We start from the raw sequence: 24,850 nt of genomic DNA on the forward strand, positions 1-24,850 counted from the left end.
GACATGGTTGAAGATACGACACAGGCACTGGGGGTTGTGAGGAAGATTTGCAGGAGGCAATGTGGGCAGTTCAATCAATATTTCCGCTTAGTACCATTGTTGTTTGTGATGACCTCCACAAAGAGTTTCCTAATTGTTCCTGATCTCTGGCTCAAAATAAGGGTGAGGATGTGATCCCTAAAGCTAATGGTGGGAAAAGAAAAATGCATTCAAATATAAGTAGATGATGTAACAGATTCTGGCAGTGGTGTGGACCTGTCGTCAAACGTTCGCGTTGAGTCTGTACATGTGTATTCCACCCTACAAACGTCTTACAACCCTGTGATTGGTACTAATTCAGGAGACCATGACAGGGGTTCTTTGGGCTTGCCATGGAAGGCACAACATCATTTTTGAGTAGGCTTAAGAACTCACTGAACCATCTGCACACAATCCCTCTACCTAAATGCAAAGTGGCTTTTGATTGTTTACATCTTCCTACTGAGAGTACCCCATGTACACTGGTATTTGCTGCTGTCCCGCCCCAAGAAGCCAATATGAATGCGCCCTATTCCAAACACAGGTAGGAATGCACATTAGTGATCAGGAATTGGGCATTTTACAGTCATTTTTAATCCTGAGGTCGTGCCTTTAGAACAGGGAAAAGATATTGGGTCACTGATCCCTGTGGCAAGTGAGTATTGGTTAGCTGATTTGATTATTCATGCATCAGTTGTGAAAGCAATTCAATGCACGGCCAATGGTAAGGCCCCAGGTCTGAATGGGGTCTCAATAGGCTTCTTTAAATAGAACATAGATTTTTAGGCCCTATTGTTGACTAATGTCTTGAGGACAGCAGCTAAGAGAAATCATGTGGTTTCATGGAGAGAGGCAGTCCCAATTTTTAAAAAGGGCGATCAAAATTTGCCCTCTTGTTACCGCCCAATTTCATCATTAGGCTCAACAGTTTAAGTTTTAGGGGAGGTCATTTTGGATAAATTAGAGACATGAGCTGAATCATCTTCCATTTGTTCCCTATTACACTATGGTTTTAGACCCTGCTTGGGGACAGTTGAGCAGTCACTTACCCTGATTCGTATTTGGAGGAAGTATGTCAGAGCCAGGAGAGGTGCCCTCCATATGGCCTTCATGGACCTCTCCTGTGCTTTTGACTTAGTGGACTTGGAAATATTATGGGAACTAATGGACCAGGCAGGGATTGACCATTTATTGTTGGTCTTAGTCCAGCGTTTCCACTAGGACATAACCATAAAGGTGCGCTACACATTATTTGGGAACTGTTCAAGACCAATTGGGGTTTCTAGAGGTGTGAGACAGGGCTGCATTTTAGCTCCTTTTTTGGATTTGTTATATATTAACTCTTTAGGTACCTTTTTAGAGTAATATACCAAAGATGTCCCCCACGTTGACACACAGGCTGTTCCGGTCCCCTTCAGGATGATGCTCTTCTCTTGGCACTAAGAGCAAAGGTTTGCAATATCTTTAAATAGGTTTCATGATTTTAGGGTAAAGTTTAACCTTAAAGATAACCATCAGACATCATTTGTTATGACCAGTGGGCCATAAGATACCAAAACTAAGGGTATCATTATGACCCTGGAGGTCGTCGTTAATGTGACAGTAGTACCGCCAACAGGCTGGTGGTACTTACCACCACATTATGACATTGGCAGGTTGGCTGAAGCCAATCCGCCAGTGTACCACTCCATCCGGCATGGTGGTAGCAACAGCCTGGCAGCTGTCATTGTGCTGCCTGCAAGATTATGACCCTGACTACTGCCATGGTTTTCGTGGCATTCGTAATAACACAAAAACCATGACGGTAGGCCCTATCAGTGACAGGGAATTCCTTCTCTGTCGCTGATAGGATGCCCCCACCCACCTACCTTTCCAAACACCACACCCCCTTACCTCTCCAAACACCCCAAAACTCTACAGCCACACCCCCCATGCACACACATACGCAGACTCACACTCATTCACACATACATATACGCATGCATACAACCAATCACACACACACACTTCAAAACATACATGCGGCCACGCATTCCGATTTCTATACTGTACATACACACACTCACACTTCCATACATTCATGCACGCAATCAACACAAAACACACACCCGCATTCACGCACACACTCACACATACATGCACACACACCCAGACACACACACAACACCGCCTACCTCCTCCCTTGTCAGAGACCTGACTTACTGGATACAGGGGGTCTTCCAGCAAGAGAAGGGACGTGGCACAGCTACCGCCAGAAGCACCCACCAGCAGGACACCGCCAGGCCGTATTATTTTTCATAATATGGCTGGCGGCGGTCTACTGGCGTGATGCTGCTGGTGGTAACAGCGCCACCTTACCTCCATCCGCCAGTATCCAGAGCTGGATTTCCGCCCTTCTTGTGGCAGAAATAGGGCTGTGGTCATAATATGGCGGACGGCTGGTAGCCACGGCAATGGTCTTTTGGGGTCCGTCGTCCCGGCAGTAGGCAGTTTTTACCATCAATATCATAATGAGGGCCTAAATGTTGTAATATCAGAGGGACTTTGATAAATAGAGTATCCTTTTTTAGTTATCTTGGCATTTTGTTTAATGGCAGCAGGTCTTGGGAGAGACTTATCGCTCAAAGAACAATGCAAATGGGGGCAGTGTGTGACTGGATATTTTGATTTGCCAGTAGGGTACACTGTAAACTAATTAAAGAAATTACACATCTCTATAGTAGTAAATGTTTTTTGCTCTGTGTGTATGGAGCTGTTGTTTGGGGCTGTATTACACCTGGGAAATTGCAGGCTGTTGAGAATAAGTTCTGTTGCTGTCTATTAGCACTTCCAGAAAGTACAGCAAGTTTTATTACTCATATTGAATTCGGAAAGGGGTTCCTGGAGGAATTTGTGGGTATGGCTCCTTTGTTGCTATGGATCAAATTATGAAGTACTCCCAGGGGCTGTTTTTTTTCCGAGGAAGTTATAGCGGACTGCCTAAGCCTGGATAAGGGGCACCCCATACAGTGGTTGCATTATGTCAGGGGCAAAGTTTACAGTCTTGGCTTGAATTCCCATTTTGATTCCCCAGAAAAGATCTGTTCTCAAATGAAGGAAAAATTCAAAAATTGTTTTTTGTCTCATAAAGAGGAACTGTGAATTGTAAGATCTCTCAATATGGATTCTGTGCTGAGTTATGTGTACATTTTAAATGCTCTTGGTTTGAATTCCTATTTATTTTAGATAACTAATACCCAGTATAGGTTTTATTTGACACATTTAAGGCATAATACAGTCCACTAGTTAGTTGCCTTCCCCGTAACTGGCTCGAGAGTAACTTTCTTTTCCCACTGTCCTTGCAATGATGTTTCATCACAATCAACTGTGCATTTTATTCTTTTCTGTAAATTGTATTCTATATTCAAGGCCCAGTTTATTTGTTCAGTTTTAAAGCATAAGCACCTTAGGTCACATGTAGATGGCCTTAGTTATCTGTAATCTACAGCAACTCCTGAGATCTGCTTTTATGTTGTAAGTTACATTAGGGCTGCTATTAAATTAAGGACAACCTATGGTATTTAAATGGATTATCAAGGATGTTTGAACATGACTTGTTTTTGAAGTGTTATTTGAAGTATATTATTTGGTGCTGAATTGGGGGCTGAAATTTCAGCTTGCTTTGTAAATTATAATTCAATGTAAACATTATTGTGATTTTATTTGATGAATTATTAAGAGGATGTTTTATTGTGTATATATTTATGGTCAATATTTGGACCGAATAAAGTTTTATGACTGACTGACAATGGCCTGGAATGCACATTGTGCTAAAATATCTAGTCATACAGGTCTTGTCCCTCATTGCTACTGCAGTTGTATCTGCCAAATGACATGCAATGATGGCTGAGGGTATGTGTGAGCCAATAATCAATGGTGGCACACTCCTGTCTGTGGCACCACATGAAATGTACTCTCATTGCAAATGCCCTATTCCAAACACAGGTTGGAATGCACATATATGTTAGACAATACAGGAATCATCCCATGTACGCAGGTAGACCATGCATGAAACCACAGTATACACATTTTGTCAAAAGGAAAAAGGACACATGCTAACATGTAGGCACAAGGAACGACGGCAACAGGTATGGCACACAAATCATGTCCATGGACAGTCCCCACATACCAAGAGAAAGTTTTAATCTGTAGCTGCACCCAAACATAAATTTATGCTCTGTCACATGTATGATGGCCATCTTCACATTACAGACAATAGGGAGGCACCAGCACCCATCACACGCTGAAGACAAGAAGTCTCTGGGTGGCAGATGGTAATATACTCATTTAACCAGACACATGGCTGCGGACAGTGACCCATCACTTCCTTTACTTTGGCCTGTAACTCTGAGGAGTATTGGGCTGTTGCATAGAATTTACAACCAACAGTTCTTGATTAATCAATGTATACAGACATATGTTGTCCCTGGACAGCAAACTGTTTGTGGGTTGTACATAGTTGTGTCCTAGGTTACTGGGCCAATGGTCAAGGCACATCAGTATGCACCACAATGCATATCTACACAAACAGTCACTCATCTACTGTGTCACACATGACACATGCCTAACCCTCAGGGGGAGATGCTACAACCTAACACATTAACATGGCATTATGACTGTCAGGATTACCCTGTACTCATCCCCCTAGTGGCTGCTGTGCTCCCATCAAAAGCCCATCAATGTCATTGATATTATGGGGGTCATGGTCTGACATGCGCCCTGCCCATGTTGGGAGGACAGCCCCAGCTTGACCTCTGCACTCTTCTAGGCCCACTATCTTAGGTCCTCTCATCTCTTGGGACATTAGGTTCTCCACTGGCTGTGGATCCCCAGGGTCTGCACCTTCTGGGCAATGGCTCTCCACATCTGTTAGGGTTTGTACACAGCAAAGAGCATGTCCCCTCTCACTGCACTAGTGGGTTCTGTAATAGCTCCCTTTTAAACTTACTATTGAAAGCCTTTCTTGTTATCTCACCTTCCCCCCCCCCCCCAGGCTTCTGTGTATGTTGTTTAATGTGCTGTTTTGTTTACACATTGGGCCTTGCTTTTACCAAGGCTTCTTTAAAATACTCCTCCCTAGGCCATGTGTTAATCCAACTCATTTGTATAATAACTGAAACTCTGCACACCTTTCAAGAACATGTGCAGCATGTGAGGACCACACCCAGCTCTTCAAACCACACCCAGCTCTGCACACCTTCCAAGAACATGTGCAGCATGTGAGGACCACACCCAGCCCTTCAAACCACACCCAGCCCTGTCTATAAAAGGCATCCCCCGAGCCTCACCCAGTGCTTGTGCTCGTCTACCTCCCGCTTACCTGAGAACAGATCCCTCGGCGCTGGCACTCCTGCTCTTTACAGACTTTCATTGACTTCAATGGGCGCAGCTTCTGGCTCTTCCTTCTTCCGGTTTCCGGTTCCTCCTTGCTTCAGCCTCTCTCCTATGAGTAACCTGCAAAAGAGAAAGAAGACAAGGTTAGACTGATCAGTATCTCTTGCCAGCAACAAGTAAGTGCAAAACCTTTTATTACCTGAAAGAACTTTGACAACAATTTCTTGATTCGTGTATAGACAATTTGAAACGAAAAACCTTCCACGAACATTGTGATTCAAACTCTTTGTTACAAGAATATTTTGCAGAACTTTGTGAAGCAAACATTGTTTTTTCTCATGGAACTTTTAAGAATCGAACAGTGGAAACCATTAACAGCAAGGCAAACAGTAAATCAAGGACTTGCACAAATTACATGCTGTATTTTGATGTAAAAATACAGTATTTGTTTTATAAAAGATTCTGGAAATATGGGAAAAGTGAGTTTGCTATTGGGAATTTAGGCTTTAGTTATATTATGATGAATGTTTGATATTGGTAATTCTGATAACGGTATTTGTTTAATGTTTTAGAAGCTTTACAGTAAGAGAAAACACATCCCAGAGCAGTAACACATTCCAAACCTGGAAACTAGAGACCAGGATCCAAGAGGTACTTTTAGAAGAGAATTTCTAATAAATAAAGGGATAGTCAGGAACCCATTTAGGAATAGGTTGCACTTATCTGTTCTTTGTTTATGTTTCATTAGGCACCAGTTTCTACAGAAGTCAGAAAGGGCCGCAGATTTGTGCAGCACTTCAACAGTGGAAACGCAAGAACGGTGTTGTCTCTCTTTTTTATTTTATCCACTTCCCCCCTTCCCTTGAACTTCTGTTCTTAGTGCACTGTTTTAAAAACTAGTGTGCTGGAACAAGCAGTTTCAGGGTGGGGTCGGATTGTCTTCAACCTCCATCAGAACTGAACAAGAACTCAGGTGAGCTGGGCTTTGACAGAAGCACAAGCCTTAAAAAATTTCAGTTCTGGTGGACGATGAATACCGGGGAAGAAATAGAGGGCATTGACGTCACGGATATGGCGCAGGCCCTAAATGAGGACTTGGATCATAATGAATCAGTGTCTGGCATCTTGCAACATATGCAAGAGGAAATAGAGAGATTAAAGATGGAGAATACCTCTTTAAAACAGGATTTAAGCAGGTATAAATTTAGGGGATCTCAGTGGAACACAGCTTCTACGCCTTTGTTTAAAACCTCCTCAGAGACAGGGGCGCCATCAAAACATACAACTTTGCCTTCCCCAGTTGAGGTTACTGTTAATGTTCCTAATGTTGTGCCCTTAGCAGCACCTGAACGTTTTCGTGGAGATAGTAACAAATTCCATGTTTTTATCAATCAATGTCAATTACACTTCATTTGTAAGCTACAACAGTTCCCTACTGATGATACGAAAGTGGCATTCGTCTTGTCTTATTTGGGTGGCACAGCAGCCAATTGGTCAATTCCTTTCGTGGATAGAGATGATCCCATCCTCCATAATTGGAATCAATTTAAACGTACCATGACCAGCCTTTTTGCAAAACACACTTTCATGCAGGCAAGTGATAATGAGCTTTTAAATCTTAAACAAGGTAACAAGGATTTATTGACCTATCTCACTAGTTTTAATCGTTTACTCACCGAGACACAGTGGCCAGAAGAAAAGCGTGTCTCCCTTTTTTATAAAGGTTTGAGAGACGAGTTAAAAGACGCGCTGGCTCATATCGTTGATTTGCCAAAAGACTATTCAGACTTTGTAGATTTAGTTGTGAAATTAGAACATAGACTAGGGGAAAGAAATGGAGATAAATACAAACTGGAATCACGGTTAACTTTTATTAGACACGAGAAGAAAGACACAGATAATAAACTCCCTGAACCAGAGCCTATGCATATAGGGACACTCAGAGGTCCACTCACATCAGAGGAAAAAGAAAGAAGGAGAAAATTTCAATTATGTTTATATTGTGGCAGGGCAGGTCACTTTGCCAGAGAATGTCCAGTAAAGCCTAAAACTCCACGAAAGGGTGCTGTTTCCTCCACCTCCTCAACTGAATCGGGAAATGATTAAGCTCGACAAGGGGAGAGGTTACTTGTTCGAGAAAACATCTTAATCAAACCTCTAATGCTGCAGCCTTCAGGGTACCGCACATACCTAGACATTTCATAATTCAGGTCGTTTTAATTGTTACTACCCAAGTGAGGCATTCTCTCCCTGTCCTACTGGACTCAGGCGCGACAGGAAATTTTGTGGATAATAAGTTAGCTGAAATCTTAGGACTTCCTATGTGCCTAAAGCCTTGTCCAGAAGCAGTATGTGCAGTGGATGGGTCAGAATTGACCTCTGGATTAATCACAAAACAAACAAGTCCACTTGTTATGGTCTGTCAGAACGGGCATACAGAGGTGATTAGCTTTGATCTGATAGATACTCCTAATTTTGGTTTGATTCTCGGGGTACCCTGGTTAACAACTCATAACCCAAAAATTGATTGGGTGAATAGAACTGTTACTTTGGATTCCTCTTTCTGTAGAACCAATTGCTATCAAGAAGCAGGTACAGAACAGAGCACAGTATTACACTGTGCTAGTGTTACACAAGATGAACCAAGTCTCCCTCCTGAATATTCTGACTTTAAAGACAGACGTCTTTGATCCAGTAAAGGCTAGTGTGCTGCCCCCACATCGGTCTTATGACTGCCGTATAGATCTTATCCCAGGGGCCCCTTTACCTAATAACAGAGTATATGCTTTGACTGACGAAGAAACCAAATACTTAAGAACCTACCTAGATGACCTACTACAGTCTGGGTTCATCCGTCATTCCACATCTCCGGTGTCATCTCCACTCTTTTTTATCCCGAAGCCGGATAAATCCCTGCGCGCGTGTATCGATTATAGAGGACTAAATAAGGCTACAATAAAGAATAAATATCCTCTTCCTCTAATACCTGTGTTGTTGGATCAATTAAGACATTCTACTGTATACACTAAACTAGATCTGCGGGGAGCTTACCACCTGGTCCGAGTAAAAGAGGGGGATGAGTGGAAGACAGCTTTCAAGACAAAGTTTGGTTTATTTGAGTACACAGTAATGCCCTTTGGGTTATGTAATGCCCCTGCGGCCTTTCAGTTCTTTATAAATGAGGTCCTACACGAATTCCTGGACGTTTGTGTCATAGTATACATAGACGACATCCTCATTTACTCTAAGAACTCAGAAGAACATACCCAACATGTTCGTGCAGTATTATCAAAGTTAAAAGAAAATCATCTTTTTGCTAAGTTAGAAAAGTGTACTTTTAATGTCAACAAGGTGGACTTTTTAGGATACTGCCTGTCACCTCAAGGAATAACTATGGATGTAAAGAAAATCAGTGCTATTGCTGATTGGCCAGAACCATCCTCTGTAAAAGATATTCAGAAATTTCTGGGTTTCGCCAATTTTTATAGGAGGTTTATTGCACATTTTGCAGACATTGCGGCTCCAATAACTACCTTGTTGCGGAAAGGGCAACGATTTCTTTGGACTGATGAGGCGGCACACGCCTTTCAACTCCTAAAACAAAAGTTCACTTCAGCCCCAATTCTGAAACATCCTGATCCTGACTTGTCCTTTTTTGTTGAAGCGGATGCTTCACAAGTAGCTTTAGGAGGAGTTTTCTCTCAACGAGATGCAGTAGATGGCCAGTTACATCCTATAGCCTTCTATTCTAAAAAGTTATTGCCAGCTGAACAAAATTACACTGTGGCTGAAAGGGAACTACTAGCTATCAAAGTAGCCTTTTCAGAATGGAGGCACCATTTAATGGGAGCCAAGTACCCAGTTACAATCTTTTCTGACCATAAGAACCTACAGTTTTTTGGATCACTTAAAGCACTAACACCACGTCAGATGCGCTGGTTAATTTTTTTTAGCACTTTTGACTTTGTTATAACCTATAGACCAGGTGCACAACAAATTCAATCTGATGTGTTATCTAGATACGGACATACCTCAGACATGAAACAAGATAAAATAGGAGAACCCATTATTCCTCCCCAAAAGTTGTTGGCACCAGTACAACAGAAGGATTTCATCACAGATCTATATAATGCACACATGCAAATAGCACCTCAGGATTGGTTAAAGGATTCCCATAACACAATACAACGAGGTTTATTGTATCACGACAACATGATGTTAGTGCCCACCTCTGAATTACAAACACAGGTGATAATTTGGCATCACGCCTCACCGTTGGCAGGTCATCCTGGTTGGGTAAAAACCCTGGAAAATGTGCAAAAACACTTTTGGTGGGACACTATAAGAAAGGACATTAAGCAATTTGTCACTACCTGTCCAATTTGTGCAAGACATAAATCTTCTCATAAGGCTCCTGACGGCTTGTTAATACCAATGCCAACACCCAAACAACCTTGGCACACTGTGAGCGTAGACTTTATTGTAGGTTTACCACCTGTAAAATCCTTCACAACAGTGTTGGTTATAGTGGATTTTTTATCTAAAATGGCACATTTTGTACCATTACGGAAATTACCCACGGCAGCAGAATTTGCCGATATTTTTATAAGGGAAATTGTGCGTTTACATGGTTTGCCAAGCAAAGTGGTGTCAGACCGAGGGAGCCAGTTCAACTCCAGATTTTGGAAAAAATTATGTGAAAAACTGAAAATAGATGTGGCCTTATCCACTGCTTTCCACCCAGAGACAGATGGACAGACTGGACGACTGAACCAAACCTTACTTCAAACGCTACGTTGTTTATTGGCTGATTATTCTAGTGAATGGTTGGAAGCTCTCCCTGTAGCAGAGTTTGTTTATAATAATACTGAGCATTCAGCTCTACTTTGCTCACCATTCTATTTCTTGCAGGGGTATCATCCAAGAGCTATACCCATTTTGTTAGAAGATTCCCTGTTGCCTACAGTAACGGATAGACTAACGAGGTTAGGTGACATACAAGACAAAGCCAGGAAACATTTATTAAAGTACAAGGAAAGCATGAAAAGACAAGCAGACAAACACAGGTCTAAGGCCCCAATGTATAAAATTGGTGACAAGGTATGGCTCTCCACAAAGAACCTAAACATAGAGGGATCCCGAAAGCTGCAACCACGTTTCATTGGACCCTTTAGTATAACTGCCATAGTAAACCCGGTAACAGTAAAATTAGATTTACCAAAAGAATATCCAGTACATACTACATTCCATGTGTCCTTGCTTAAGCCGTACAACTCAAAAACCCGACCTGAACCACCACCTCCACCCATACCAATTAAGGGAAATCTGGAATATGAAGTGAAAAGCATAAAAGACTCAAAAAGAATTAGTGGGCGTCTGTTTTATTTAGTAGAATGGAAAGGATATGATGAATCTGAGAATTCATGGGAACCAGCATCATATGTACATGCCCCACATCTGATTAGACGGTTTTATTTAAAAAATCCAGGAAAACCCCGTCCTGTAGGAGGGCCTTTGAGGGGGGCAACTGTTAGGGTTTGTACACAGCAAAGAGCATGTCCCCTCTCACTGCACTAGTGGGTTCTGTAATAGCTCCCTTTTAAACTTACTATTGAAAGCCTTTCTTGTTATCTCACCTTCCCCCCCCCCAGGCTTCTGTGTATGTTGTTTAATGTGCTGTTTTGTTTACACATTGGGCCTTGCTTTTACCAAGGCTTCTTTAAAATACTCCTCCCTAGGCCATGTGTTAATCCAACTCATTTGTATAATAACTGAAACTCTGCACACCTTTCAAGAACATGTGCAGCATGTGAGGACCACACCCAGCTCTTCAAACCACACCCAGCTCTGCACACCTTCCAAGAACATGTGCAGAATGTGAGGACCACACCCAGCCCTTCAAACCACATCCAGCCCTGTCTATAAAAGGCATCCCCCGAGCCTCACCCAGTGCTTGTGCTCGTCTACCTCCCGCTTACCTGAGAACAGATCCCTCGGCGCTGGCACTCCTGCTCTTTACAGACTTTCATTGACTTCAATGGGCGCAGCTTCTGGCTCTTCCTTCTTCCGGTTTCCGGTTCCTCCTTGCTTCAGCCTCTCTCCTATGAGTAACCTGCAAAAGAGAAAGAAGACAAGGTTAGACTGATCAGTATCTCTTGCCAGCAACAAGTAAGTGCAAAACCTTTTATTACCTGAAAGAACTTTGACAACAATTTCTGGATTCGTGTATAGACAATTTGAAACGAAAAACCTTCCACGAACATTGTGATTCAAACTCTTTGTTACAAGAATATTTTGCAGAACTTTGTGAAGCAAACATTGTTTTTCTCATGGAACTTTTAAGAATCGAACAGTGGAAACCATTAACAGCAAGGCAAACAGTAAATCAAGGACTTGCACAAATTACATGCTGTATTTTGATGTAAAAGTACAGTATTTGTTTTATAAAAGATTCTGGAAATATGGGAAAAGTGAGTCTGCTATTGGGAATTTAGGCTTTAGTTATATTATGATGAATGTTTGATATTGGTAATTCTGATAACGGTATTTGTTTAATGTTTTAGAAGCTTTACAGTAATAGAAAACACATCCCAGAGCAGTAACACATTCCAAACCTGGAAACTAGAGACCAGGATCCAAGAGGTACTTTTAGAAGAGAATTTCTAATAAATAAAGGGATAGTCAGGAACCCTTTTAGGAATAGGTTGCACTTATCTGTTCTTTGTTTATGTTTCATTAGGCACCAGTTTCTACAGAAGTCAGAAAGGGCCGCAGATTTGTGCAGCACTTCAACAGTGGAAATGCAAGAACGGTGTTGTCTCTCTTTTTTATTTTATCCACTTCCCCCCTTCCCTTGAGCTTCTGTTCTTAGTGCACTGTTTTAAAAACTAGTGTGCTGGAACAAGCAGTTTCAGGGTGGGGTCGGATTGTCTTCAACCTCCATCAGAACTGAACAAGAACTCAGGTGAGCTGGGCTTTGACAACATCTCCTTCTTCTGATGGCCATTGACCTGCATGGATGCAAGAGACAAATCAGCAGTCTACAATCACAAGTTTTCACAGAAATGGTTGAGACACACATATGTCAGAAAAACCAAGCTAGAAATGTTCAATTTGTTAACAGACCACAAGTGTAAAGCACACAAGCCAATAGGCACATGGCAATGACACTACATCTTAATCAATTCCATCAATTCCATTCATGACAGTGAGCATCAGAAATCTGAAGGGCAGAGTGAGTGGAGTGAGGATATGCATTCCAGATGACAGTTTGGCAAGGCCAGACATGGGGGAAAAATCTGTGGTACTATACACATTGCTTACAAGATCCTCAAATGACTCATACAAAATGCACACACAGCTCATGTTGTCATACACATACATGCTTGCTAACATTTAAAAATATTGTAAAGAAAAATATGTCAGTGGATGACAGCTGAGTCTCTTTGGCCTGTTATGTGCATCTAACACAAGGAGGATCTAGGATCCCAAAATCTCACACAACATAATGTGACTGAACTTAACATATGTTACTGTCCACCAATACCATCACCATGTATGTCTCATTGATACCACACAGACTGCAACAACAGGCACAAAAGAAGTTTCACTGGCACACAGGGGCACATTGTAGCTGATGAGGCGGGAAAGGATGTTGCCAACCAGTATCAATTCTCTCTGTGAGATTCTTACCTGCTCCTCTGGTGAGCCATAGAGCTGTCCATACAGTGGAAGGACCTCATTGACAATACTCCCCTGCTCCTCTGGAGAGAAGGCAGGGACCCTATAACCTGCTGGACAAGGTATAATTGCTCCCAGAGGCAGCACACAGCAGCTCGGGTCATGGAGGTGTTGCTGGCAACAGTGCCAGGAGTCAAGTGAGTGAATGTGCACAACATAGTGGTCATGTCCGCCATGTACACTGTATTCAATGCCGGCAGACACAGCCATTGGGCAGTGACTGCCACAAGCAATAATGTTAGCCTATGGCTGTGTCTGTTGCAGTAGCAACCGGCTACTGTCCTGACCAGTTCAGCTGGCAGTCGCAGGCGGTTCCTAATGTCCAGTGGAGTAGGTCAGACATCCGTCATATTGCCGGCCTGAAATGCTATATTCGGCTTTGAAACTGCCTCAGACCTACACTGTATGTTAAGTTGCATCACAAACAATCTTATTTTGTCTTGTCATGTAGGTCCTTCTACTCAACCACCACTGTAGTTTGTTGCAGGGCACAGGTGGCATTTAACAGCGGTGCATGGCCCACCACCGCCAGCACTCTTTTTGTTGGTCGGAATATACAGTCACACCTCGAGGGGCAATGGAGTAGCACATCCTTGAGTTTCATCCAAATCCATGTTGTGGACACATGTTTTGAAAACCACGGTGGTCAATCGTGACCCTTGTGTGGTTTCCAGATGGGATGTGTACTGGGTGTCATGTCTATCCAGTCAGAAATGTGTTGTCACATGATATTGTTGGCATGCATCATGTATGTTGCTGGGGACACACTGATTAGTGTTACAAATCATGTATTGTTGCAGACAGGCAGCCTGGCAGAGGGAAGATGTGACAACCTCCTGTCTACCATCCACTGCCAGACTTTCAGACCATGGAAGAACACCCTGTATTACAACTCTACATTCTGAATAGGCAAACAATATTGGACTTATGCCGTCAGTTGGAGCCAGATCTGATGCCAGTTATTAGTTATCCAACCAGCATACCACCCATTGTACAGGTCATGGCAGCATTGCTTGCACTTCATGGCCGCAGGGTCCTTCCAACATACAGTGGCCCTATCTGCTGGTATGTCCCAAACTATCCTCAGTGTGGTGATAAAGGATTTTCTTTCATCAATGTTGAAACTCACTTACAGCTATATCAGGTTTTCCCAACATGAAGATTTAGCCGATGTGAAGGCAGACTTTTATGGTTTTGGCCACCTTCCACATGTGATAGGGGCCATTAAAGGCACACATGTTGTCTTGGTGTTACTACAGGGCACTGAACAAGTCTATTGCCACAGAAAGAACTTCCATTCCATCAACGTGCACGTTGTCTGTTTGGTATATCTCTACATCTCGCATGTGCAGGTGGCAATTATCCGGGTTCAGCCCATGATTCCTTCATAATGGAGAACAGCACCATACCCCAACTGATGTCATAACTGCACGCAGCGAGGACTTGTCTGGGCGAAAGTCACATCTGTCCTGACTGTGTGTGTACAATGTCAGGTGCTGCAATCATGAAGTGAGGGATTCATTGTTGAACTCATGACTCATTCCTTGAGGAGAGTCTGCATAACCAAAGCTACCTTGGCTGTGGATGCCACTGGGGAATCTAACTACACCAGAGGAAGTCTGTTTCAATTAGGTCCATGGAAGAACACAGCAACCAGTGGAGTGGGCCTACGGGTGCCTGAAGGCCAGATTCTGCTGCCCGGACCAGAATGGAGGAGCCCTCCTCTAATCATCTGGGAATGTTCCTCAGATCACTGTGGCATTCTGCATGCTCCACAACATCGCCCTGCGGAGAAATATCCTGTACATCCTAGATGAGGGGGAGCCTGCAGTGCCATTGGGTGAGAATCCTGAAATACCAAGTGAGGATGATAGTAGTGAAGAGGAAGCAACAGCTACTTTTCATGAGTGTGAGTATGTCATGTGATGTAATGATTGTGCCTGTACGATGAACTGTAGTTGTGGAATGTGGGGATTTGAGTGTTTCAGAAACAGCTAGGGAGCAAATACTCTACAATACTCAGCCAAAGGCTGCTTGTTAAGGTAGCTTTTGGCACATCCCCTCCTTAGTAATGTAGCTTTGTTTGTGTAGGTTCCCTGCAGTGTGCTTTCTTTTCCATTTGCTTGCTATGTGACTTGCGTAATCGGTGTGGTTTCAAGTCTATACTCCTTGTTTTGTTCTTTGTGCAGGTACCTTCACCATGGCATCTTCATATGGGGATTTCAGGGTTGTGACATTGGCAGGTATCTGATGCTGTTCTGATATACAAAGTGGGCATGGACTGTTCCTAGGTAATGTTGTTCACAGAGTTTGGATATATGAGACCTATAGCAAGACAGTTGGCACAGTGTTTGGGTGGAGGTACAGAAGTGCACATTACACTTGTTTTGTATCTTGTGGTGCACCTGATACATCATCTGTGTCATCATATGGTCTGAAAATGTCTTGTTCTAATGTTTGATCAAGTCCTTTTTCCTTCACATAAGCTAAACACTCTTTATGTATGACCTGTATAGAGCTGTGGATGTTTTTCATCATTGACGTCACAGTGCCTGTGCCACAACACTGACATATGTGACCAAAGACAGGGACATTGGATTATGATAGGCCTGTGATCAGGGACTATTGTAGTGCCATCTGTCTGTATCTTGGATTATGTGACATCAGATTACTTTGGTGCGGTATGTGAAGGCTGAAGCTGCTGACATAAATCACCTTAATGTTTGCCTATTCTAAAAGACAATGTCTGACAAAGCCCTTGCTTCCATGGTCTGGGGGTTTGTACCTTGACATATGTACTTTGAATCAGTATGAGTCACACATTTTCCTTCCTTAGAGTCCAAAAATATTGACAGCCTATGTGCGGTACACTGGAATACATTTGTTTGTTTGACCAGACACTTGTACTGATGTTTTGTGTGTAATGTATGTAATCCTGAGCTGCACATGGTGTACCTGTAACATATCCCTGCTTGTGCAATTAGCTTGTGACTTCATAGTATAGTTCACATGGTCATGCATCTCTATATAGCGAAATGTGAAAATTAAGCAACCAGACAATGAGTTTGTGATGGGTGAATATATTACAATGCTATTTTGGGAAATAAAATTTGGACAGGAAGGAACCAAAGAGTTAAGGTGAAGGGGTCAGTCATGGTGAAAAAAAATCATTGGTGTAGATGGCACGGTGTCCAAATTCCAGAGTACCCTTCCCATTGGAACTGGTAGATGGTTGAGGATCAGTCAATAGAGTGAATGTGTGGCACACAAAGGAAGTCCTTTAGGAAGAGGTAATTTGCTGGCAGTGATGAATGTCTTGCCATCTGCACCTCTGCACCATGTCCCTCTGTAGCTGCTTGATTTCCCGGAGTTCAGTCAAGACATGGCTCATCACACCTTGGGTTTCCTGATAGACCCCTTAGGCATGGCTGATGGTGTCCTGGTCAAGACCAGCCCCAGCTGGCCCACTCATCTCTCCCACTCACTCTAACCCCACAGGCCTGTGCCCTTGCCACAGGGTGCCCTCTCCAATTTGTTCCTGGAACCTCATTTTCGTAAGTGTTGCACTGCAACTCAGGATCTAGGACTGGGGAGCAGAAGATGGTAGACACTGTGCTCGGGACACAGTTTGGGAAACAAACGGCTGCCTGTGATGTTGAGGCAATCAAGCTGTGAGGTGATGTAGTGGCCACAGTGAGTCTCACTGCTGCCATCAGAACTGTCATCCACGTCCAGACGTCAGAGAGTGTTTCATCCAGGGGGTAGTGGCAGACTGTTCTGTGGCCTCTGTTTGCCCTGGAGCAGTTCTACCTGTTGAGGTAAAATGAACAATATTAATGGTTGCATTGTGACATCTACCTCCAATGGTTTAATGTTACTGTAAGCAGAGACCTTGTAAAAAGTTAAGTTGCAGGTAATCTTATAATGGCAAGTAGCCATGGTATTTGGTGTATTTCCATGCCATGTGTGAAGCATGCCAATTCATTTGGACTCAAGCTGCTGATGAAATGTGCAGATCAATAGAACTTGGGAGGATGGCCTGAAAATGCCACATTGCCACCAGTGCAGGCAAAACAGTGGGTAGGCAAGATGTGGCTTTGCCCTTTAGGAGGCCTAGTTGAGTGTGATGCAGGCAGACCCTTTACTTTTTTCTATATGTGACTGGAGTCATAATGTGCCTAGTGCACTGTGAATGTGTCTGCTGCCAATACCAATAAGGTGATGTATCTTGAGGTCTTATGAATACTTGTTATGCACAGTGTTTAAGGTGTCATTCCAGTCCTCCAATATTTAATCTTGGGCTAGCAAGTCAAGATGGAGGTATGTTGACAGATATGTCTGCTATTTGGGCATGATCTTGTGGTTGATCACTCCCTGGTGAGTATACTTCATTTGAGAGTTGACAAACAAGGGTATTTGAACAAGTGGCCACTGTGCTGGTGTTTGGAGTTAGAGTTACAGTGCCTATTGGTCTTTCCAGTCATGTTCCTCCCTCCACTTCCCAAAACTTCACAAATGGTATCCTTTGAGCAGATCAATTGAGACATGCCAAACAGGTGTATGTGGAACTGGCTTGGTGTTTAGAGTCAGCTAACCTTTGCCTCCTGGGAACAGGGAGTCAGCTAAACTTTGCTTCCAAAGAGGGGTCTTTTGACAGGTGAACACTGTTCTGATGTTTGGATTTGCTGAAACAGTGCCTCCTGGGACTTGCGGTCTGGTCACTCTCTCTAGTACACACATTATACAAATATTATCCTCCCAAATGAGTACACTTCAATTGGAAGTTACCCAATAGGGGTATTTGGGCAAGTGTACACTGGGCTGATGGTTGGATTTACAGACACAGGCCTTTCTGGGCCTTAGCAGTCAAGCCAATCCCTCTACTTCCCTCACTTGGCAAATAGTATTCTCCAAGGTGAGTACACTTCATTTGAGAGTTATCAAAAAGGGTTCTTGTGACAAGGGAACCCTGGTCTGGTGTTTGGAGTTGTTGAAACACTGCCTCCTGGTAGTTGCAGTCAGGAAACTCTTTGTACTATACACACTATACTCTGTGATTTCAACTTTCACTTGGAGAACCTTCAAGACCACAACTCCACCTCCCTCATAGACAACCTCACCAACCTCGGACTCAAACAACTGGTCACTGCACCCACCCACTCAGCAGGACACACGCTTGATGCAATTTTCACCTCAAGCCAACACATAACCTACACCCACACCACCGAACTCCACTGGACTGACCACCACTGCGTCCACTTCTCCTTCACCAAACCCCCCACACACCACCATCAACATACCACGCCCTACCCCATGTGGGACAAGATCCCCACAGAACGCCTGAACTCCCAACTGGCTCACAACCTCCCCCGCACACCAACGACCACAACACAGGAGCACACAACCTCTCTAAATGGATCACTACCTGCGCAGACACACTAGCCCCCCTCAGAAACCACATCGCCACCCGCAACATCAAGAACGCCCCATGGTTCACCCCCGAACTCCAAGACTCCAAGTGCAAATGCCGGCAAGCAGAGAAAATATGGCGACAAGAACCCTCTACAACCAACTTCTCCACCCTCAAAGCTTCCTTTCGCACCCATCACCAACTCATACGCACCACCAAAAGGGATCACTACAAGACACACCTTGACAACAACTCCCAAAATAGCAAAGAACTCTTCACCATCATTAAAGAGCTAGCCAAACCCAAAGCCAGCAACATAGACCCCACGCACATAGCCCCTATGTGGCGCCCTCTCCAACCACTTCCACCACAAAATCCTGGACATTCACAACAGCTTCATACTACACACACCCACCACACACAACCCACACTCACTCAACTCAACCCCCACTTGTGACCCCCCCACCACACTTACCACCTGGGCGCCAACCACACACGAAGAAACGGAAAAAACAATTAATTCCATCCACTCCGGATCTCTCTAAGACCCTTGTCCTCATCGCATCTACAACAAAGCCAGCCAAACCATAGCCCCCATACTCCGCGACATAATCAACTCCTCTTTCGACTCTGCCACCTACCCAGACCCCTGGAAGCACGCAGAAATCACTGCTCTCCTAAAAAAAAACAAAGCCGAGCCGGAGGTCCTCTCCAACTATCGCCCCATCTCCCTCCTCCCTTTCTCCGCCAAGGTTGCCGAGAAACCAGTCAACATCCGCCTATCCCACTTTTTAAAGGAACACAACACTCTAGACCCCTCACAATCCGGGTTCCGCAAGAACCACAGCACGGAAACTGCCCTCATTGCATGTACTGACGACATCAGGACCAGAGTCGACAAAGGCGAAACCGTCGCACTCATCCTCCTAGACCTCTCCGCAGCTTTTGACACTGTCTGTCACCACACACTCCGCACATGCCTCCACAACACAGGAATTCTCCACAAATCCTTAGACTGGCTCACCTCCTTCCTCACCGACCGGACCCAAAGAGTCCACCTTCCACCTTTCCACTCCACCGCTACCAAAATCATCTGCGGAGTCCCCCAAGGGTCCTCCCTCAGCCCCACACTCTTCAACATTTACATGATCCCCCTAGCCAACATCCTCCGACCACACGGAATCACTATCCTCTCCTGCGCAGACGACACCCAACTCATCCTCTCCCTCACCCGCAACCCCACCACCACCAAAACCAACCTACACGCTGCTCTCCTCGACACCGCCAACTGGTTGACAACTAACCACCTCAGCTTAACTCCAACAAAATCGAAATCATCATCTTCGGCCCCAACCAAACCATATGGGATGACTCCTGGTGGCCCACCGCCCTAGGCCCGCACCCACCCCAGCAAACCACGCACGCAACCTCAGCATCATCTTGGACCCCTCCCTCTCCATGACACAGCAAATCAATGCACTAACCTCCTCCTGCTTCCACACACTGCACACTGAAAAAATCCTTCAAATGGATTCCCCCAGAGACTAGGAAGACATTCACCCATGCACTCATCAGCAGCAGGCTAGACTACGGTAACGACCTCTACGCTGACACCACACTCAAACTCAAACGCAAACTCCAGAGAATCCAGAACACAGCTGCACGCCTCGTCCTTGGCCTCCCCCGTCACGAACGAATCTCACCACACCTCAAATCCCTTCACTGGCTCCCCATAGACAAGAGAATAACCTTCAAGATCCTCATCCATGCACACAAATCCCTCCACAACACCGGCCCAACCTACCTCAACAAAAGAGTGAACTTCCACACTCCCACCCACAACCACCAATCAGCCGACCTAGCACTAGCTACAGTCCCATACATCCAACGAACCACCACAGGAGGCAGGGCCTTCTCTTACCTCACCCCCATAACCTGGAACTCCCTCCCCCCAACCCACGCAAAACCAAAGACCTCCTGCTCTTCAGAAAAAACCTCAAGACATGGCTGTTCGAACAGTAACCCCACCATATCCCCCACTAGCACCTTGAGACCCTCCATGAGTAACGCGCTTTCTAAATATTTTTGATTGATTGACTATACAAGTGTTGTGTATTACATATCTTTATGCAGACTGCATTTGGGTTTGGGCATACATTTACCTGTTTAGACATACCATCAGTCATGTTATCATTTTTTGATAGTGAAAAACTTACAGGGGCCATTTCACCTTATGGCATGTAGTGGGCCTGGGTAGCTGTGCTGTTGGGTCCAACAAGGCAAATTGGCAGTGTTTAGACTTAGATACTCTGGATATTGAATGTTGGTGGACACATGTGAAAGACAGTGGGTAAATATGAGATATGAGTGTGACGACATAGCATTTTTTGTCTGTGTTTTTGTTGTGACTTAGAAGGCTCCACTCCCCAAGGTATTCCTGTCAAGCCCTCAGGATGCAGGATGGCCAAGACCTTCTCCTTCCGCAGAAAGAGATGTAACGGGGCAGTGGGAGGGCCACTGCCAGTTTTTCTGGCCTGCAGCTGGTGCCTGGAGACCAGAAAATGGATCTTCCCCCTGAGGTCGTTCCACCTCTTTCTGATGTCCTACTTTGTGTGCAAGATGGTTCCTAGAGCATTGACTCTGTTGATTATTCTGTCCCACATTTCGAGTTTCCCACTGAGAGGAGTATGCTTGACTTGTGCTCCAAACAATTATGGCTCTACTCTTATGAATTCATCCACCATGAATCTTAACTCATCTGCTGAAAAATGTGGATTTTCAACCGTGACATGGTGGAAAAAAAGGAAAAGTGTGACAGTGGCTTATTTTACAGGGTAAGTGCAAAAGGGTGTGAATGGAAAAAAGTGTTTGCAGGGTGTCCTATGCGACGGTGAAAAAGAAGGGTGCCTAATCTATTAAGTGTTTTGGGAATAAGATGCTATGGCTTCTATGTTTTGGGTTGAAAATGCAGAGGTTTGAGTCTGTGAACAGGTGTGTGTTTTCTAGTGTTCTTTGCAGGTGTGCCAACTGTGGCAATCTGTGTCAGTTGTGGTTTTTCAAATGTATCCATTGTGCAGTTGTCTATTACTTTGCTGACTACAAACCACTGGGGTTCGGACTGCCATTGGCTGATCGCCAGGAAGTATCCACCACAGCGACTATGTGCTTGCAATATGGTCTGTGGTTGGCCATGGTGCTGTTGCACTGGAGATCGGATTGCCAATTTGCCAATTTCCAGGCAACTGTGCTGATGGCAGTCTGCATTTTTTGCTTGGAGGTCGGCGGTCCTGCCTACGTAATTCGTAATAGGGCAGTCTGAAAGACCATCAGCGTAGTGGTGTTTTCAGGCCCACCAACATGGCGGTCTGGCTTTCCGCCCGCCAAATTCATAATCAGACCCGTAGTCTTGTATAGAGAGAATGAGTTGTGATAATTAGGCAGATGAAACAAAGCAAGTGTATCAGCATTACAAACATAATAAAATAAAATAAACAGTCCAACAAGGCAAATGATGTCTAGATATTCCTACTGATTGCAAAGACTATACTGAGAGCATAGTGAATGTACCTTTTGCCTTCGCCCAATCTAGGAGAATAGCCTTAGCCCTGTTATCTGAAGAACTGAATCGTGAATTGGCCTGTGATGTAGATGACAATGTTTTCTGCAAACTGGACGATCAGCACCAACAGAGCTGCATGTAGAACACAGCCACATATGTCGCATGATGGAGTGCCCCTCTGACCCCCTGGGTCAGTGCATTGTTTATATAATCAAAGCAACACTGTCAGAGGCACATGTCTAATGCAATTATAAGTGTAACTGTTACAAGCTGTTGCTGAACGGGCAATGCGAGCTCTAGGATATCTTGAACTGTGTTACTAGTCTTGAACATAACATACAGATTAAATGTTGAGAAAGGATACCTAAAACAATAGGAGGTAAAGTAGAGACTGGTAACATGGAGTGACACAATGTACCTGTGAAATACAAATATAACTAATTTTCTGGAGGAGCTAAAGGCAAAAATGCCTTTTGTTTGCTGCATCCATAATTTTGCACCATTAACATAGTTTTGACAAGAAATGCCTGAATATAAGGATCTGCAGACATAAAGTGCCCATGAGGTCTGGTGATCCCAGAAGAGGTAAAATGTATCAAACATGGGAGAGCTGACAGCTTATTGATGGTATCCCAGATAAACACAGACTCACTTTAAGGGTTGGCAGTATGAAATAGACAATCCGTGACTGAATGCCCAAGTTAAACATCAGACTGAGTTCGACATCCATAATACAGATAGTCAGAAGATGATTTATATTTGCTAAACTATGGACTTAACATAATCTCTACCATTCAAAAACATCCATGGGCAGTGCACCAGAATTGAGAATTTTCAAACTTGAAGGATTTTGTATTGGTATTTTCCAAGGTCACTTGGGCTAGCTACGATTTCTTCTTTTCGATTGTACAAAATTATGAGAGAGGTTGTCATATTCAGAGTAGTATTTAAGTCAGCCTCTGCTTCAGGAGATTTAGATTTTTTAATGTTATTCCATAAATCAGTGGTAATGGACTGAATCCTCTCCATGACCCAATTAACAGTCTTCTTATCCCTACTAATTAGCTGCAAAGGTGGTGACTGTTGGACTTTACACTGAACAAATTGAGGAATAAAATAAAATGGTGTCCAATGAGTTTCTTCTAAAAAAAATGGTATTTGGTCTCAGGGAGTTGGTGGTCCCTGGGACCAGGGTTCCACACTTACCCTCTATTTAATGTCTTACTTAGCCCCAGGGAGGTGGTGGGCCCTAGGAGGGGGGTCCTCTTCTGTTTATCAAAAATGCCCCAAGGAGGTGGTGACCGGGCCCAGGGCTGTCCATTCAACCCCCGTTTATATTTGTATATGTAGCCCTAGTGGGTAGTGGTTGGGGGTTATGAAAACCCATGGAGGAGGGCCCTGTGTGTCCCTCCTAATTTTATACAATATAAATGACCCCTGGGACCTGGCCCACCGGGGGCTAAAATAACAACTCTTGTTTTTTTTAATTTTTATTATCATTGGATTTGCAGATCCTCTGTGAATTTTGTAACAAATGTAAACAAAAATTCATTTTTACCCTGGCAGGAGTCCCAGGGGTACCCCAGCACTAAGGCTAGGGTCCAGGGTATTCCTAGCCTGCCCCCTTTTTTTTAACTCTTTTTTTAGAATTTGGCTAAAGCTGAGTCCCAAAATGGCTGCCAACACTTCTTGGTTGAAATGCTGGCAGTCAATCAGATCTCAGCACGAGATCACCAGGATCCATGAAGCCTTTGCGTTTCTATATATATATATTTATTTTCCCTTTAATTTCTCTAAAACTACTGAACAGATTTACACCAAATGACAAAAAGCACCCTTTCTGGACCAAGAGTAAGCTCTCTGCCTAATTTGGTATAATTCGGTCCAGCGGTTCGGGCTATAGTCATTTTCAAAATCCCAAAGTGACTTGACCCTACCTTTTTCTCAGTTCCTACTTGATGAAATACCCCTCAATTTACCATTCACAATAAAACACAGATGGACACTTTTTTTTTTTTTATTTGTGAAGATTTGTCAAATGGCTCCCAGGTTGTAGGAAAGTTAAATATATAAATTCACTGAAAAAAACAAATGTTACAGGGACGTTATAGTTAGGAAATAGAATTTAAAAAAACGTAGAAATTCACTTAAAAAACAAAGGTTACAAGGACATTATAGTTAGGTTCAGAATTTACTTGCACAAGACCATAGAAATTCAGCAGCTATTGTTAGAGGTATTCAAATAAATATAGCTTGTGCTCGAAGGTAACTGTTGCTAGTGTTATTTTAATGTGAATTTCTATGTTTTTTTAATTCTATTTCCTAACAATAACATCCCTGTAACCTCTGTTATTTTCAGTGAGTTTCTATGATTCTTTTAACATTAAGAACTTTTTAATTACTATACATTATTCCAACCACTACTGCACATGACCATAGGCAGTGTGCGGCAGGGTCTGGCTGCTGGGCCTGGACGCACAAGCTCCTAACAACATCCAACCCATGTCATTGTTTGGAGAGACCACTGAAGTAGCAAACTCTCTCTCTCTTCACCATCATATCATTATATGAAAGAGAGAGAGAGAAAGAGAGGAGGGGGCTTTTTAGGCTTTGATAAATGATATACTTAGAATTATATATTTTCTGATATTTAGGCCTAAGGAGGTGGGGGCCCCTAGGGCTGGAAGTCCACAATAGACCCCATACTTTACATTTGTTTCAACTCCGAGGAGATGGTCGTCCCCGGGGCT

This window comes from Pleurodeles waltl, chromosome 9 (assembly GCF_031143425.1).
Source record: "Pleurodeles waltl isolate 20211129_DDA chromosome 9, aPleWal1.hap1.20221129, whole genome shotgun sequence".
In the NCBI taxonomy this organism is placed as follows: domain Eukaryota; kingdom Metazoa; phylum Chordata; class Amphibia; order Caudata; family Salamandridae; genus Pleurodeles; species Pleurodeles waltl.